Source organism: Hyla sarda, chromosome 2 (assembly GCF_029499605.1).
Source record: "Hyla sarda isolate aHylSar1 chromosome 2, aHylSar1.hap1, whole genome shotgun sequence".
NCBI classification, from domain to species: domain Eukaryota; kingdom Metazoa; phylum Chordata; class Amphibia; order Anura; family Hylidae; genus Hyla; species Hyla sarda.
Genome location: NC_079190.1, coordinates 502198537 through 502211172, shown reverse-complemented (window position 1 = coordinate 502211172; position 12636 = coordinate 502198537). Strand labels below are relative to the sequence as shown.

At 36.6% G+C, this 12636-nt stretch overlaps 1 pseudogene; it reads right to left on the bottom strand.

Moving 5' to 3' along the window:
* LOC130357215 (gastrula zinc finger protein XlCGF57.1-like) overlaps nt 1-12634 on the bottom strand; it is a 105823-nt pseudogene extending 93189 nt beyond the window's left edge.
* Nucleotides 12635-12636: the final 2 nt, after the last annotated feature.

Here is a 12636-nt window from a genome sequence, read left to right as displayed (position 1 = left end):
GAGAAGGGGCAGCGGCACCCATTGCCGCCGCCGCTGCCACGTTGCCTCCCCCATCCCCGATTTTATAATTACCTGTTGCAGGGGTCGGGTCCGCCCTGCTTCTGGCCTCCGGTGTGGCGTCCCCTGCGTCATTGCTATGCGCTGCGAGTCGCAATGACGAGTGACGTCTTCAACGTGACGTCACTCGTCATTGTGCCGCACAGCGCATAGCAACGACACAGGGGACGCCACACCGGAGGCCAGAAGCAGCGCAGACCCGACCCCTGCAACAGGTAATTATAAAACCGGGGATGGGAGGAGGCAATGGGGCAGCGGCGCCGGCAGTCTCTGGACCCCAGGACAGGCAGGGGCAGGGAATCCGGCAGCGACGGCAGGTCTCTGCACCTTAAAGCGCCTGCTTTAAATAATTGAACTGCAGCGGCTTATCGGCGTATAACACGCAGATAGACTTTAGGCTAAAAAATGCGTGTTATACGCCGATAAATACGGTATCTAGAATTTTTACAAAAACAATATCATTTGTTATTAATTTCCTCTATATAGTCCTACCCATATCCACACAACAAACACTGATAGAATGGTTAGAACGTGTAATTTTACTCTAATCTTTATCTGAATCCACTCCTGTTCATACCTGGGTGTAAAAGAGACCATCCCCGTACATAGACACGCCAGGTAACTGACATAGTAAGTAGGGATAGGCATAACCTAGAAGGCTAAGTTGTAGAGTGGAAATTACGTCTTATTTAAGGAAGCAACAGTAGCGGCATTTGATGCTGACCGCCATCAGTGTCGGACATCAAAAACTTATCTTGGATGTATAACTTGGGAAAACTGCCTGAAAAAGGTTCCTGAAGAACTGGCAAAAGAAACGCGTCGAACCAGACAATATGAACTGCACCCATGATCAACATCAGGTTTTGCTTTATACCAATTTTCTATGAACCAATATCTATGACTGAATGCCATCTTACAAATAATCATTTCCATATAAATGACTGTGAGAGCATAGCGCTATCTGGTATATAGTAGGGATCGGCCAATATTCACGATTTTGGGTGTTATCGGCAATTACCTTGCCGATAATGCCCCACCGCGACCACCCCCCTCCCCCCCACACACCACGCCTCCCCACCACCCCGCACCGCCCCCATTGCCTCCCCCATCCCCGGTTTTATAAACTACTTGTTCCCGGGGGCCAGGGGCCACGCTACTTCTGGCTCCTGCTGCGTCCTGTGTTACGCTGTGCGCAATGACGAGTGACGTGACGCGACGTCACCGTCAGTGCACACAGTGACAGCTCAGGAGGACGCCACCGGAGCCAGATGTAGAGTGGACTCCGGGAACAGGTAATTATAAAACCGGGGATGGGGGAGGCAATGGGGCCGGAGCGGTGCGGTGGGGGGTGCGATGCGGCGCGGCGGTGGGGGTGCGGCGGTGATAGGACTCAGGAGGACCCCGGACAGGCAGGGGGAGAGGGGCGGGTGGTGGCGGCGATCTCTGGCACCCCAAAAGCCACGGCAGTTCATTGATTTAAAGCGCCCGCTTTAAATCAATGATCAGCAGCGGCGTCGCGGGGGGGGGGGGCTGGATGGGATAAATAGCCGATAACCTATACGGGAATATCGGGCCCTAACCTCCACAGATTATTGATATCGGCCCTAAAAAAATCGATATCAGTCGATCCCTAGTATATAGAATGGATATATATATGCATGGTATTTTGGGATATCTATAAGGCACAGTACAACTATGCACATGGACTAATACAAGAGAGAGTGCACTGAACATGTGGATCTAGATGTCTAAATATACCATAAGGAATTCTACGAACAATATGTCTAGTATGTGAACGACTAACAAGTTAAAATCTACATACTTATGTACAGTACATTATAAATTTGCAAGCTATGCACAGTTTATATCAACTACAATAATGAATCCATAGTAACTTCTATCCCATAATATACCGCACTACTCCATTTACTGCACCGGACTACAACTCGCGTGAATAGTGTGTACACTGAGCTAACGTCTACATGTTGTATAACACGAAAGAGGTTGTATAAATAATATCCACAAACGTATCAGTACATTATAACCTATCAGCAATAATGATGTGGACAGTATATATATATATATATATATATATATATATATATATATATCTCAATAACAGAGGTGCAATAAATACAAGTGTGCAATAATAACGCACCTGCGATTTGTGGACAATCTGAACACGGCCGTAACAAAGGCCAATTCACTTAGCGGGATGTATAAAACTGATCCCACCTATGTGAGTGTTGAAATTTGCTGAATGGCTAAACCACCTGTGTAGGGTAATAGATCCCCTGTGTGTGCGTAAGTACGAATGAATGATGGGGATACGTTCACATAAACACTATCTGCCATATTCATGTACCGTATATACTCGAGTATAAGCCGAGTTTTTCAGCACGATTTTCCATGCTGAAAACGCCCCCCCTCGGCTTATACTCGAGTGAACTCTCCGCGCATGAACGTCCCTGTGTGTCGTCGTCAAGGCAACGTCACTAGTCTGGGCTCGAAGCGCGGAGAAGAGGGCCCCTCCGGTGAAAATGGACAGCCCGGAACGACTAACCCCACCAGACGGTACCTGCAGCATATATGGGCCGGACCAGCTCACCCTTCCTTCCCACCGAGGGGAAGTGAGTAGAAAACTAAAGAGGGGTCAGGATGATGACGAAGGCCGCAGTGGTCTTCAACCTGCGGACCTCCAGAGGTTTCAAAACTACAACTCCCAGCATGCCCGGACAGCCGATGGCTGTCCGGACATGCTGGGAGTTGTAGTTTTGCAACATCTGGGGGTCCGCAGGTTGAAGACCACTGATGAAGGGATTGACAGGCGGAGATGATGAAAGGGGGGGGGATGATGACAGGGGTCTGGATGATTACATGGGGGGGATGATGTATTTCCCATCCTAGGCTTATAGTCGAGTCAATAACTTTTCCTGGGTTTTTGGGGTGAAATTAGGGGCCTCGGCTAATATTGGGGTCGGCTTATACTTGAGTATATACGGTAACCAATAGGAACACGTCCACACTGAGCGTTCGTAAATGACTTGGGCAAAACAAACAAGTTGCTCCAGACATTAATAATACATATAAATGACAAGTACCCTACACTACTTGCAGGGTGCAGGCTTATTATAAGCTAGTGCGACATAAACACTATCTGTATGAATGAACAGCTACATGGTATGGTTGCTGTGTAAGTAGTGCATAACCCCTTAACGACGCAGGACGTATATTTACATCCTGCGCCAGCTCCCGCGATATATACCAAACAACGCTGATCGCGGCGATGTGCAGTATTAACCCTTTAGAAGCGGCGGTCAAAGCTGACCCCCGCTTCTAAAGTGAAAGTGAAACTATCCCGGCTAGTCACTTGGGCTGTTCGGGACCGCCGCGGTAAAATCGCGGCATCCCGAACTGCTTATAGGACACCGGGAGGGACCTTAGCTGCCTCCTCGGTGTCCGATCGACGAATGACTGCTCTGTGCCCGAGATCCAGGCAGGAGCAGTCAAACGCCGATAACACTGATCACAGGCGTGTTAATACACGCCAGTGATCAGTATGAGAGATCAGTGTGTGCAGTGTTATAGGTCCCTATGGCAAAAAAAAAGTTAAAAAAAAAAAGGGTTAATAAAGGTAATTTAACCCCTTCCCTAATAAAAGTTTGAATCACCCCCCTTTTCCCATAACAAAAATAAAACAGTGTAAAAAAAAAATTAATAAACATATGTGGTATCGCCGCATGCGTAAATGTCCGAACTATAAAAATATATAATTAATTAAACCGTACGGTCAATGGCGTACGCGCAAAAAAATTCCAAAATCAAAAAAAGCTTATTTTTGGTCTCTTTTTATACCATTAAAAAATGAATAAAAAGTCCGATCAAAACAAAAATCATACCGATAAAAACTTCAGATCACGGTGCAAAAAATTAGCCCTCACACCGCCCTGTACGTGGAAAAATTAAAAAAAGTTATAGGGGTCAGAAGATGACATTTTTAAACGTATAAATTTTCCTGCATGTAGTTATGATTTTTTCCAGAAGTGCGACAAAATCAAACCTATATAAGTAGGGGATCATTTTAACCGTATGGACCTACAGAATAATGATAAGGTGTCATTTTTACCGAAATATGCACTGCGTAGAAACGGAAGCCCCCAACATTTACAAAATGGTGTTTTTTCTTCGATTTTGTCGCACAATGATTTTTTTTTTTCCGTTTCGCTGTGAATGTTTGGGTAAAATGACTGATGTCACTGCAAAGTAGAATTGGTGACGCAAAAAATAAGCCATAATATGGATTTTTAGGTGGAAAATTGAAAGGGTTATGATTTTTAAAAGGTAAGGAGGAAAAAACTAAAGTGCAAAAACGGAAAAGTCCTTAAGGGGTTAAAAGGGTCCATACTCATCTGTAATACAGTGCGAGAATATCTCAGAAGACATGGTCAATATATACTGGATGATATTGAGAAAATATTTCACCAGTGAAGCGCTGAATAATCTATGAAATGGTTAAATTCAATAATACGCAGTCTGTGAACATTTTTGAATAGTACTACCGTGTGCACCAAACTATATGATGTGCAGAAAACCATCTTGGAAACTATTATATAGAAGTCAGATCACTCTGGTAACTAGTGTAAAAAGGACTATTTGAGTAAAGACACGCACAGTACCTAATACAGCACCAATGTGCAACAAAGGCGCGCGGCCAGAGACTAAAAAGAGACTACACGAAAGGAAATATCTTTTGCATATTAACCCCTTAAGGACCAAGGACGTACCGGTATGTCCTTGGTCCTGCTCTTCTGATATAACGCGGGGTTACACAGTAACCCCGCGTCCTATCACGGCGGGCCCGGCGTCATAGTGAAGCCGGGACCCGCCTCTAATAGCGCGCAGCGCCGATCGTGGCGCCGCAAGCTATTAACCCTTTAGCCGCGCGCTCAGAGCTGAGCCGCGCGGCTAAAAGTGAAAGTTCCCGGCTAGCTCAGTCGGGCTGTTTGGGATAGCAGCGGCTAATCGCGGCATCCCGAACAACTGACAGGACAGCGGGAGGGCCCCTACCTGCCTCCTCGCTGTCCGATCGCCGAATGACTGCTCAGTGCCTGAGATCCAGGCATGAGCAGTCATGCGGCAGAATCGTTGATCACTGGTTTCTTACGAGAAACCAGTGATCAGCATAGGAGATCAGTGTGTGCAGTGTTATAGGTCCCTATGGGATAACAATGATCAGTGTGTGCAGTGTTATAGGTCCCTATGGGATAATAATGATCAGTATAAGAGATCAGTGTGTGCAGTGTTATAGGTCCCTATGGGATAATAATGATCAGTATAAGAGATCAGTGTGTGCAGTGTTATAGGTCACTATGGGATAACAATGATCAGTGTGTGCAGTGTTATAGGTCCCTATGGGATAATAATGATCAGTATAAGAGATCAGTGTGTGCAGTGTTATAGGTCCCTATGGGACCTATAACACTGCAAAAAAAAAAAGTGGAAAAAAAAAGTGAATAAAGATCATTTAACCCCTTCCCTATTAAAAGTTTGAATCACCCCCCTTTTCCAATAAAAAAAAAAAAACACAGTGTAAATAAAAATAAAAATATATGGTATCACCGCGAGCGGAAATGTCCAAATTATAAAAATATATAATTAATTAAATGGTCAATGGCGTGCGCGCAAAAAAATTCCAAAGTCCAAAATAGTGCATTTTTGGTCACTTTTTATATAATTTAAAAATGAATAAAAAGCGATCAATAAGTCCTATCAATGCAAAAATGGTAACGTTAAAAACTTCAGATCACGGCGCAAAAAATGAGTCCTCATACCGCCCCATACATGGAAAAATAAAAAAGTTATAGGGGTCAGAAGATGACAATTTTAAACGTATTAATTTTCCTGCATGTAGTTATGATTTTTTCCAGAAGTGCGACAAAATCCAACCCATATAAGTAGGGGATCATTTTAATCGTATGGACCTACAGAATAATGATAAGGTGTCATTTTTAAAGGCAAGGAGCAAAAAACGAAAATGCAAAAACGGAAAAACCCCCGGTCCTTCAGGGGTTAAGGTTCAATACCTAGCACGGTGCAAAATAAATTTAAGTACCGTATTTTTAGCCGTATAAGACGCACTTTTTCTTCCCCAAAACAAAAAAAAAAAGTCGGTGCGTCTTATACGGCGAATACACCCCTATCGCGGCGGTCCCTGCGGCCATCAACGGCCGGGACCCGCGGCTAATACAGGACATCACTGATCGCGGTGATGCCCTGTATTAACCCTTCAGACGCGGCGATCAAAGCTGACCGCCGCGTCTGAAGGGAAAGTGACACTAACCCGGCTGTTAAGTCGGGCTGTTCGGGACCGCCGCAATTTCACTGAATAGCCGGGTTAGTGCTTACAGGACACCGGGAGGGACCTTACCTGCCTCCTCTGTGTCTTCTCCGTTCAGGGATCCCCTGTATGGCCGGCGCTCTCCTTCCTCGTCATCACGTTCGGCAGCAGAGACGTTCCGGAGCGACGGGGACACGGCGACAGCGATGGAGCGACATCCAGGGCAGCGGTGACGGGTCCGGAGCGGCGGGGACACGTGAGTATTACCTCCTATGCAGTGGTCTTCAATCTGTGGACCTCCAGATGTTGCAAAACTACAACTCCCAGCATGCCCGGACAGCCGTTGGCTGTCCGGGCATGCTGGGAGTTGTAGTTTTGCAACATCTGGAGGTCCGCAGGTTGAAGACCACCATTGGGTTCAAAATCTTAATTTTTTTTAGAATTTGCACCTATAAATTGGGTGCGTCTTATACGCCGGTGCGTCCTTTATGGGGCGAAAAATACGGTACATAAAACAAAGTACATAGCTTAAAATCACGTATATACCTAAGTACTAACACTATTATGTGAATACGCAACTTATGGACTGCGGAAAAAAGAAACACAAAGACTGCAAACTTGAAAAACTATGGACAAAGTTAAAGGGGTATTCCAGGAAAAAACTTTTTTTATATATTATCAACTGGCTCCAGAAAGTTAAACAGATTTGTAAATTGCTTCTATTAAAAAATCTTAATCCTTTCTGTACTTATGAGCTTCTGAAGTTAAGGTTGTTCTTTTCTGTCGAAATCCTCTCTGATGACACCTGTCTCGGGAAATGCCCAGTTTAGAAGAGGTTTTCTATGGGGATTTGCTTCTAAACTGGGCGGTTCCTGAGACACGTGTCATCAGAGAGCACTTAGACAGAAAAGAACAACCTTAACTTCAGAAGCTCATAAGTACTGAAAGGATTAAGATTTTTTAATAGACGTCATTTACAAATCTGTTTTACTTTCTGGAGCCAGTTGATATATATAAAAAAAGAAAGACGCTCCATCACTGCAAACCTGGAAGGAACAAAACGCAAGCACAGCGGTCACATGATTTATATATCTGGTAAGATGGACCAAAAACCAGAACAGAACGAATATGGGAATGAACATTATTGTTTAACAGAGACTTTACAAGTGAATACGAGCAAACAAGAATGATTACACTGGTGGTGGTCAAATTGATTATTTCATTCTTTATATTTTTGGATATTTGGATAATTACTGAATGACAAGTTTTTAAGAGGACGAAATTAAAGTGAATTTTTAAAGGTTCCCTTATTTTCCTTTTTCTATAATCTAATATTGGGAGACCTGAGAATAGTGATCATTACCACATTATTCAAATATATATAATAGTGGAGCTGTATATAAATAGTGCAGACAATGTATATAATAGTATATATGTATATATAATAGTGGAGCTGTGTATAAATAGTGCAGACAATGTATATAATAGTATATATGTATATATAATAGTGGAGCTGTATATAAATAGTGCAGACAGTGTATATAATAGTATATATGTATATATAATAGTGGAGCTGTATATAAATAGTGCAGACAATGTATATAATAGTATATATGTATATATAATAGTGGAGCTGTATATAAATAGTGCAGACAATGTATATAATAGTATATATATATATGTATATATAATAGTGGAGCTGTATATAAATAGTGCAGACAATGTATATAATAGTATATATATATATATATATGTATATATAATAGTGGAGCTGTATATAAATAGTGCAGACAATGTATATAATAGTATATATATGTATATATAATAGTGGAGCTGTGTATAAATAGTGCAGACAATGTATATAATAGTATATATATATATATAATAGTGGAGCTGTATATAAATAGTGCAGACAATGTATATAATAGTATATATGTATATATAATAGTGGAGCTGTATATAAATAGTGCAGACAATGTATATAATAGTATATATATGTATATATAATAGTGGAGCTGTATATAAATAGTGCAGACAATGTATATAATAGTATATATGTATATATAATAGTGGAGCTGTGTATAAATAGTGCAGACAATGTATATAATAGTATATATGTATATATAATAGTGGAGCTGTATATAAATAGTGCAGACAATGTATATAATAGTATATATATGTATATATAATAGTGGAGCTGTATATAAATAGTGCAGACAATGTATATAATAGTATTTATATGTATATATAATAGTGGAGCTGTATATAAATAGTGCAGACAATGTATATAATAGTATATATGTATATATAATAGTGGAGCTGTATATAAATAGTGCAGACAATGTATATAATAGTATATATGTATATATAATAGTGGAGCTGTATATAAATAGTGCAGACAGTGTATATAATAGTATATATATGTATATATAATAGTGGAGCTGTATATAAATAGTGCAGACAATGTATATAATAGTATATATGTATATATAATAGTGGAGCTGTATATAAATAGTGCAGACAATGTATATAATAGTATATATGTATATATAATAGTGGAGCTGTATATAAATAGTGCAGACAATGTATATAATAGTATATATATGTATATATAATAGTGGAGCTGTATATAAATAGTGCAGACAATGTATATAATAGTATATATGTATATATAATAGTGGAGCTGTATATAAATAGTGCAGACAATGTATATAATAGTATATATATGTATATATAATAGTGGAGCTGTATATAAATAGTGCAGACAATGTATATAATAGTATATATGTATATATATATAATAGTGGAGCTGTATATAAATAGTGCAGACAATGTATATAATAGTATATATGTGTATATATATAATAGTGGAGCTGTATATAAATAGTGCAGACAATGTATATAATAGTATATATGTATATATAATAGTGGAGCTGTATATAAATAGTGCAGACAATGTATATAATAGTATATATGTATATATAATAGTGGAGCTGTATATAAATAGTGCAGACAATGTATATAATAGTATATATGTATATATAATAGTGGAGCTGTATATAAATAGTGCAGACAATGTATATAATAGTATATATGTATATATAATAGTGGAGCTGTATATAAATAGTGCAGACAATGTATATAATAGTATATATGTATATATAATAGTGGAGCTGTATATAAATAGTGCAGACAATGTATATAATAGTATATATGTATATATAATAGTGGAGCTGTATATAAATAGTGCAGACAATGTATATAATAGTATATATGTATATATAATAGTGGAGCTGTATATAAATAGTGCAGACAATGTATATAATAGTATATATGTATATATAATAGTGGAGCTGTGTATAAATAGTGCAGACAGTGTATATAATAGTATATATGTGTATATAATAGTGGAGCTGTATATAAATAGTGCAGACAATGTATATAATAGTATATATATGTATATATAATAGTGGAGCTGTGTATAAATAGTGCAGACAATGTATATAATAGTATATATATGTATATATAATAGTGGAGCTGTATATAAATAGTGCAGACAATGTATATAATAGTATATATGTATATATAATAGTGGAGCTGTATATAAATAGTGCAGACAATGTATATAATAGTATATATGTATATATAATAGCGGAGCTGTGTATAAATAGTGCAGACAATGTATATAATAGTATATATGTATATATAATAGTGGAGCTGTATATAAATAGTGCAGACAATGTATATATAATAGTGGAGCTGTATATAAATAGTGCAGACAATGTATATAATAGTATATATGTATATATAATAGTGGAGCTGTATATAAATAGTGCAGACAGTGTATATAATAGTATATATGTATATATAATAGTGGAGCTGTGTATAAATAGTGCAGACAATGTATATAATAGTATATATGTATATATAATAGTGGAGCTGTATATATATAATAGTGCAGACAGTGTATATAATAGTATATATGTATATATAATAGTGGAGCTGTATATAAATAGTGCAGACAATGTATATAATAGTATATATATGTATATATAATAGTGGAGCTGTATATAAATAGTGCAGACAATGTATATAATAGTATATATATGTATATATAATAGTGGAGCTGTATATAAATAGTGCAGACAATGTATATAATAGTATATATATATGTATATATAATAGTGGAGCTGTATATAAATAGTGCAGACAATGTATATAATAGTATATATGTATATATAATAGTGGAGCTGTATATAAATAGTGCAGACAATGTATATAATAGTATATATGTATATATAATAGTGGAGCTGTGTATAAATAGTGCAGACAATGTATATAATAGTATATATGTATATATAATAGTGGAGCTGTATAAATAGTACAGACAATGTATATAATAGTATATATATGTATATATAATAGTGGAGCTGTGTATAAATAGTGCAGACAATGTATATAATAGTATATATGTATATATAATAGTGGAGCTGTATATAAATAGTGCAGACAATGTATATAATAGTATATATAATAGTGGAGCTGTATATAAATAGTGCAGACAATGTATATAATAGTATATATGTATATATAATAGTGGAGCTGTATATAAATAGTGCAGACAATGTATATAATAGTATATATGTATATATAATAGTGGAACTGTATATAAATAGTGCAGACAATGTATATAATAGTATATATGTATATATAATAGTGGAGCTGTATATAAATAGTGCAGACAATGTATATAATAGTATATATATGTATATATAATAGTGGAGCTGTGTATAAATAGTGCAGACAATGTATATAATAGTATATATGTATGTATATATATATATATATAATAGTGGAGCTGTATATAAATAGTGCAGACAATGTATATAATAGTATATATATGTATATATAATAGTGGAGCTGTATAAATAGTACAGACAATGTATATAATAGTATATATATGTATATATAATAGTGGAGCTGTGTATAAATAGTGCAGACAATGTATATAATAGTATATATGTATATATAATAGTGGAGCTGTATATAAATAGTGCAGACAATGTATATAATAGTATATATATGTATATATAATAGTGGAGCTGTATATAAATAGTGCAGACAATGTATATAATAGTATATATGTATATATAATAGTGGAGCTGTATATAAATAGTGCAGACAATGTATATAATAGTATATATATATGTATAATAGTGGAGCTGTATATAAATAGTGCAGACAATGTATATAATAGTATATATATGTATATATAATAGTGGAGCTGTATATAAATAGTGCAGACAATGTATATAATAGTATATATGTATATTTAATAGTGGAGCTGTATATAAATAGTGCAGACAATGTATATAATAGTATATATGTATATATAATAGTGGAGCTGTATATAAATAGTGCAGACAATGTATATAATAGTATATATATATGTATATATAATAGTGGAGCTGTATATAAATAGTGCAGACAATGTATATAATAGTATATATGTATATATAATAGTGGGGCTGTATATAAATAGTGCAGACAATGTATATAATAGTATATATGTATATATAATAGTGGAACTGTATATAAATAGTGCAGACAATGTATATAATAGTATATATGTATATATAATAGTGGAACTGTATATAAATAGTGCAGACAATGTATATAATAGTATATATGTATATATAATAGTGGAACTGTATATAAATAGTGCAGACAATGTATATAATAGTATATATGTATATATAATAGTGGAACTGTGTATAAATAGTGCAGACAATGTATATAATAGTATATATAATAGTGGAGCTGTATATAAATAGTGCAGACAATGTATATAATAGTATATATGTATATATAATAGTGGAGCTGTATATAAATAGTGCAGACAATGTATATAATAGTATATATGTATATATAATAGTGGAGCTGTGTATAAATAGTGCAGACAATGTATATAATAGTATATATGTATGTATATATAATAGTGGAGCTGTGTGTATATATATATATATATATATATATATATATATATATATATATATACATATATATATTATATTAGTGCAGGTTACATCAAGAGGAAACTCGCCCGGACAGCAGAGAAAACCCTGTGTGCAGAGAGGATTCCGGACTCTGTTCAGGATAGGCAGAAGGACCTTAGTGATGTCAGCACACCATGTGACATGTCATGTGACTGGTTGATCACATGGTACAGGAAGCAGAGCAGG